Source organism: Saimiri boliviensis, chromosome 3 (assembly GCF_048565385.1).
Source record: "Saimiri boliviensis isolate mSaiBol1 chromosome 3, mSaiBol1.pri, whole genome shotgun sequence".
In the NCBI taxonomy this organism is placed as follows: Eukaryota; Metazoa; Chordata; class Mammalia; order Primates; family Cebidae; genus Saimiri; species Saimiri boliviensis.
Genome location: NC_133451.1, coordinates 67,738,010 through 67,744,796, shown reverse-complemented (window position 1 = coordinate 67,744,796; position 6,787 = coordinate 67,738,010).

Here is a 6,787-nt window from a genome sequence, read left to right as displayed (position 1 = left end):
CTATTAACTAACTTGGAAACTATAAACCATGCAAGGTTTTTACGGTTTTTAAAATCACTAAGATTAGATTCAAGACTAATGCAACACGGTAAACTCTTGACATTCAAGATTTTAATACTCAAATTTGACTTTTTATTATCATTTCTAAAGGTTATATAGTATTTGTAATTTTACTTAGGTATAAACTTGAATTGCCAGGACTTTTAGGCTTGTATGCAAGATCAATCTTCATTCTGGAGAGTGTTCCCAAATATTGGCCATTCAACACCTGGCATTTCTTATCATTACATATGCAGTATCTGTTTTACTAATAAGCACTATGAGGACAAGAAGTATGCATGTTTTATTTCCAGAGCCTAATAAAGTAATAGAAATAGTTAAAAATGATGGTGCATTTACTATGTGCCAACTACTATGCTAAGTTTACATATACATAAAGTAATATCCTAATTCAAGGCTTACAATAGCCATTTGAAGTTGGCACTATTGCTGTAACAGATTATTTTCCTGAAACATTCGCCCTCTTAGCCCCACCTCCATCCATGTGTCGAAAGTACTTCCCTACCTCTTGATTCTGGTTTTGGCCGTGTGACTTGCTTGGGCCAATGGGATGTAGGCAGATACGATGCAAGCAAGAGACTCAAGAAGTACTTGCACGGATGGGCTTGCTTTCTTGTGCCTTTGACAGCGCTAGGAAAACTAATGCTTGGGATATTCACAGGTCCCAGAGGAAGGAAAGAGCCCTGTAAGGCAGAGCTAAGCCACCAGATAAAACCAGTATAGATTAGGCTGCCTCCAGCCAAATTCTAGACTCGTAAGTAAACCCACCTAAAATCAGCAGAGCTTCCCAGCTCCCCATTGGCACTGCTTTGTCTGTATCCTGCAAATTTTGATAAGTTGTATTTCTATTTTCGTTTAGTTTAAAATATTTTTAAATTTCATTTGTGACTTCCATAACTCATGTATTATTTGGAAGTGTATTGTTTAATTACAAAATATTTGGGACTTTTCCAGCTATCTTTCTGTTATTGATTTCAATTTTAATTTCAATATTGGTTTTGACTTCTCTAAAATAATGTTGTATAATTTATATTCTTTTAAACTTGTTGAGGTGTGTTGAAAGGCCCAGAATGTATACTATATGGATGAATGTTCTATGTGAGCTTCAAAAGAATGTGTTTCCTGCTGTTGTTGGACATATTCTATAAATGTCAATTAGGTAATATTGATTGATAGTGCTTTTCAGGTAATTTATATGCTTACTGATTTTCTGCCTGCTTGATTTATTAACTACTGAATGAGGGGTGTTAAAGTCTCCAACTATAATGGTGGTTTGTTTGTTCTCTTTTCACATCTATCAGTTTTGCCTCGCATTATTTGTACGTTACTTGGTATATACACACTTAGGATTGTTCTGCTCTCTTAGAATTGAGCCCTTCATCATTATGTATCAGTTATCTTCCAGATCAATTAACAGAAAAATGAAAGTTTTATTTATCTTCATGCATTCTTTCTTTAATGTTCTTCCTTTCTTTATGTAGATTCAAGTTTTGTTTTTCTTCTCTCTAAAGAACTACCTTTAACATTTCTCACAGTGCAAGTCTGCTGGTAATAACTTCCATCAGTTTTTGTTTGTCTCAGAAACTCTATTTCTCCTTCACATGTGAAGGATGATATCACTGTATACTGTATTCTAGGTGGTTGTTTTCTGTCTTTATTTCTTTTAATTATGTCACTTCACTTTGCTATTGTTTGTATGGCTTCTGATTTGAAGTTTATTACAGTCCTTATCCTTGGTTCTCTATGAGAATGAGCTTCTCTAGTTTCTTTCAAAATTCTTTTGTCTTTGGTTATCTGCACTTTGCATATGATATGCCTAGTCCTAGATTGTTTTGTTATTTACCTTGTTTGGTATTCTCTGAGCTTCCTGAATCTGTAGTTTGTTTTCTGTCATTAATTTAGGAAAATTCTTAACCACTATTACTTTAAATATTCCTTCTGCCCTGTTTTCTTCCTCCTTTCCTTATAATATTCCCATTATGTATATGCTACATTTTCTGAAATGTTGCCCTATGCTTGTATGCTCTGTTCTGTCTTTGTACATTCTATTTTTCTCATTGCATTTCAGTTTTGAGCAGTTTCTATTGATTTATCTTCAAGTCCACTGATTCATTTCTCACTTGTTCTGACTTGTGTCCTGTCTACTCTTGAGCCCATCAAAACTAATCTTCAATTCTGTTATAGTATTATGGTTTCTAGTGTTTCCTTTTAGTTCTTTCTTAGAATTTCCATCTCTATGTATACATTACCCATCAAGTCTTTCATATTGCCTGCTTTCTCTATTAAAGTCTTTAACATATTAATCACAGTTATTTTGAATTCCTTATGTCATATTTCCAATATCTTTGTCATATCTGAGTTCTGATGCTTGTTTCTATCTCTTCATATGTTCTTTTCCTTGCCTGTAAGCATGCCTTGTAATTTTTTCATTGAAAGCTGGGCATGATGTATCAGTAAAAGAAAGTTTGGTACATAGGCTTTTAAATTCCTCTAGAGTTTTTTTTTTTTTTTTGGTGGGGGGGTTGTTTGTTTTGCTTTTATGTTTCTCATCATTACTTTGGACTTTCATAAGTACTCCTCCATGGAGACAGTCTGTACACCAATACTGTAGAACCACTGATGTACTGGTAAGGGATATAAAAAGGGAAATGTCCTATAAACTATAGAACCAAAAATAAAATCTTAAGCCACCCCAGCCAACTGAACAAATTCTCTCTGGGCAAAGGGAATCCCAGAGAAACCTGAAAAGCTAAATTCCAGACTTTGATGGGAAGGCAGGTCAGATATGCCTCATTTAACCCCATCCCTTTTGGAGTTAAGGCACAAGTGACCAACATTAACATTAAAACAGAGATGATAAGATTGACAGACTCTTTGTGGCAATAAGATACCAAATTCTAACCTAACTCAGGTATAGCATCATGTGAAAGATAGCAGACCCTGAAGGAAATAAAAACTATATTTTTGTCATATTTTGAAATACCCCTGCAAAGCTATCATTTATGGGAAAATTTGCATCTTTAGAGAATCTCCATTAATACAGACAGTTCTTTCTCTGATTTAGGAGAGATAAACTGAGTCTCACACCTTTTAGTGTCTGAAAGGAGACATTTGCTATCTATTATCTCTGAAGACTGTTACCTATTAGGCTTTATCTACACAGCAAGAACCTTGGTCTCCACAGGCCCCCTTTATCTTAATCAAGCAATTCTTTCTACTCATTTCAAGTCCATAAATTTTAACTCTTTCAACCAATTGCCAATCAGAAAACATTTGAATTCACCTGTGACCTTCATATCATTTAAATAAATGTCCCTAACAAATCTCATGTTGAATTGTCATCCCCAATGTTAGAGGTGGGACTTGGTGAGAATTGCTTGGGTCATGGCTTAGTACTGTGCACACAATAATGAATGAATTCTCTGGAGATATGTATTTTTTAAAAATGTGTGACAACTCCTACCCCACTCTCTTGTTCCCATTCTTGCCATGTAATGTGACTGCTCCTGGTTTGCCTTCCATCATTAGTCAAACCTCCCTGAGGCCTCCTCAGAAGCTGAGCGGATGTTGGTTCCATGCTTTCTGTACAGCCTGCAGAGTTGTGAACCAGTTAAAATTATTTTCTTCATAAATTACCCAATCTCAGATATTTCTTTGTGGTAATGCAAGAATGGCCTAACACAGAAAACTAGTACCAAGGAGTGGGGTTATTTTTATAAAGATAGCTGAAAATGTGGAAGCAACTTTGGAACTGAGTAACAGAAAGAGGCTGGAAAAGTTTGAAGTGCTCAGAAGAAGACAAGAAGATGAGGGAAAGTTTGGAACTTCTCAGAAATTGGTTAAATTGTTGTGACCAAAATGCTAATAGTGATATGGACAATGAAGTCCAGGCTGATGGGGTTTGAGAAAGAAATTAAGAACTTAATGGAAACTGGAGTGAAGTTCACCCTTGTTATACTCTAGCAAATAACTTGGCTGCATTCTCTTCATGCCCTATGGATCTGTGAAAGTTTAAACTTCAGAAATACAACCTAGGGTATTTGAGGAAGAACATTCTAAGCAGTAACACAGTTAAGATGTAACCTGGCTGCTTCTAATAACCTATACTAAGATTCAAGAGAAAATAAATGACTTGAAGTTGGAAGTAGCATTTAAAAGGAAAGTAGAGCATAAAAGTTTGGAAGATGTGCAGCCTGATCATGTGGCAGAGAAAGAAAGAGTTCTTCTGGGAGAGGAATTCAAGGATGCTGTGGAGCAACCACTTGTTAGACAAATTTGCATAACCAAAAGGAATCAAGGGATAATATCCAAGACAATGAGTAAAAGACCTTAAAGGCATTTCAGAGATCTCTAAGGTAGCTAGCCCCTTGCAACAGAGGCCCTGTTTCCAAGGTCAACCCAGAGGCACCATTGCCTTGCATCATTTTAAGAAGCTGCTTTTCACATCATGGCCACTCCACCTCCAATTCCAGCCTTGCCTCAAAGGGGCCCAGGTAACTCAGGCTGCTGCTGTAGAGGGAACAAGCTGTAAGCCTTACTGGCATCCATGTGGGTTAAGCCAGTAAGCTCACAGAATGCATGAGTAAAAGAGGTAGGCATCCTCCACCTAGATTTCAGAGGATACATGAGAAAGCCTGGGCATCCAGGCAGAAGCCTGCTGCCAAGGTGGAGCCCTCACAAAACATCTACTAGGGCAACACAGAAGAAAAATGTGGGGTTAGAGGCCCCAAAAAGAGTCAACACTGAGGCACTGCCTAGTGGAGCTATGAGAAGAGAGCTACCATCCTCCATATCACAGAACAGTAGATCCACCAACAGCTTGCACCCTGTGCCTAGAAAAGTTACAGACACTCAACTCCAACCTGGGAGAAAAGCCATAAGGGTTGAACTATGCAAAATCACAGGGGTGGAGCTGCCCAAGGTCTTGGGAGTCCATCCCTTGCAGCAGTGTGACTGAATGTGGATCATGGAGTCAAAAAAGATTATTTTGGAGCATTAAGATTTAATACTGGCCTGATGAGTTTTGAACTTGCATGGGACTTGTAGCCCCTTTCTTTTGGCTGATTTCTCCCTTTTAGAACAGGAATGTTTACCCAGTGCCTATACCTATATTGCATCCTGGAAGTACATAACTTGTTTTTGCTCTTACAGGCTCATGGGTGGAAGGGAATTGACTTGTCTCAGATGAGACTTTAGACTTTTGAGTTAACACTGAATCAAGTTAAGATCCAGCAATCCCATTGCTGGGTATATACCCAAAGGATTATAAATCATTCTATTACAAGGACACATGCACATGTATGTTCATTGCAGCACTGTTTACAGTGGCAAAGACTTGGAAACAACTCAAATGCCCATCAATGATAGACTAGACAGGGAAAATGTGGCACATATATACCATGGAATACTATGCAGCCATAAAAAATGATGAGTTCATGTCCTTTGTAGGGACATGGATGAATCTAGAAACCATCATTCTCAGCAGACTGACACAAGAAGAGAAAATCAAACACCACATGTTCTCACTCATAGGTGGGTGTATAACAATGAGAACACATGGATGCAGGGAGGGGAGCATCACACACTGAGATCTGTGGAGGGGGGAAAGGGGAGGGACAGTGGTGGGTAGGGAGTTGGGGAGGGATAACATGGGGAGAAATGCCAGATATAGGTGATGGGGATGGAGGCAGCAAACCACATTGCCATGTATGTACCTATGCAACAATCCTGCATGTTCTTTACAGGTACCCTAGAACCTAAAATGCAATCATATATATATATATATATATATATATATATATATATATATATATATTTATTTATTTATTTTTTAAAAAGAATAAATTTCAGGGACTACTGGGAAAGGATGATTGTTTTTTCAATGTGAGGACATGAAATTTGGTGGGTCACAGGAAGAATAATATAGTTTGAATATGTATCTCCCCCAAATCACATGTTGAACTGTACTCCGCAGTGTTGGAAGTGGGGCCTGGTGGGAGGTGTTTGGGTCACTGGGAGTAGATCCTTCATGGCTTGCTTCTATCCTTGCAATAGTGGGTGAGTTCTCAGGATATATATATATATATTTAAATTTATGTGGCACCTCTACCAACACTCTTTCTTGTTCCCATTCTCACCATGTGATGTGCCTGCTCCCACTTTGTCTTGTACCATGAGTCAAGACTCCTTCAGGCCTCCCCAAAATTTGAGCAGATAGAACCATGCTTCCTGTATAGCCTGCAGACTTGTGAACCAATTAAATATCTTTTCTTTATAAATTACTCTGTCTCAGATCTTTTTTTACAGCAATGCAAGAACAACCTAACACCGATCTGTAAGTGCTCCTCCCAGTCCCCTTCCTCACTTCAAGATATCCCACCTCTTTAGGCTGAATCAATGTGCACCTTCTATATGCTGATTTATGATTTTACCTACAATTCCTGTGTCCCTAAAATATATAAACTCAAAGTAACTATCTTGGGTATACTTTCTCATAAACTCTCAAGACTGTTTCCTGGGTCATAGTCACTAATAATGGCTCAGAATAAATTTCTTTAAATACTTCACAGAATTCTTTTTGTCAATGATCTTATGATTCATATGTTTTTTAGTAAGTCTGTGTTCCTAGGCTGCAAACTTCACAGGTATTTCCTACGTTTTTTTCTCCTCCTAGTTTTTTTTCTCCTAATGAGTGAAGGCTAGAGGGAGCTGGAGTGGGATGATGTCC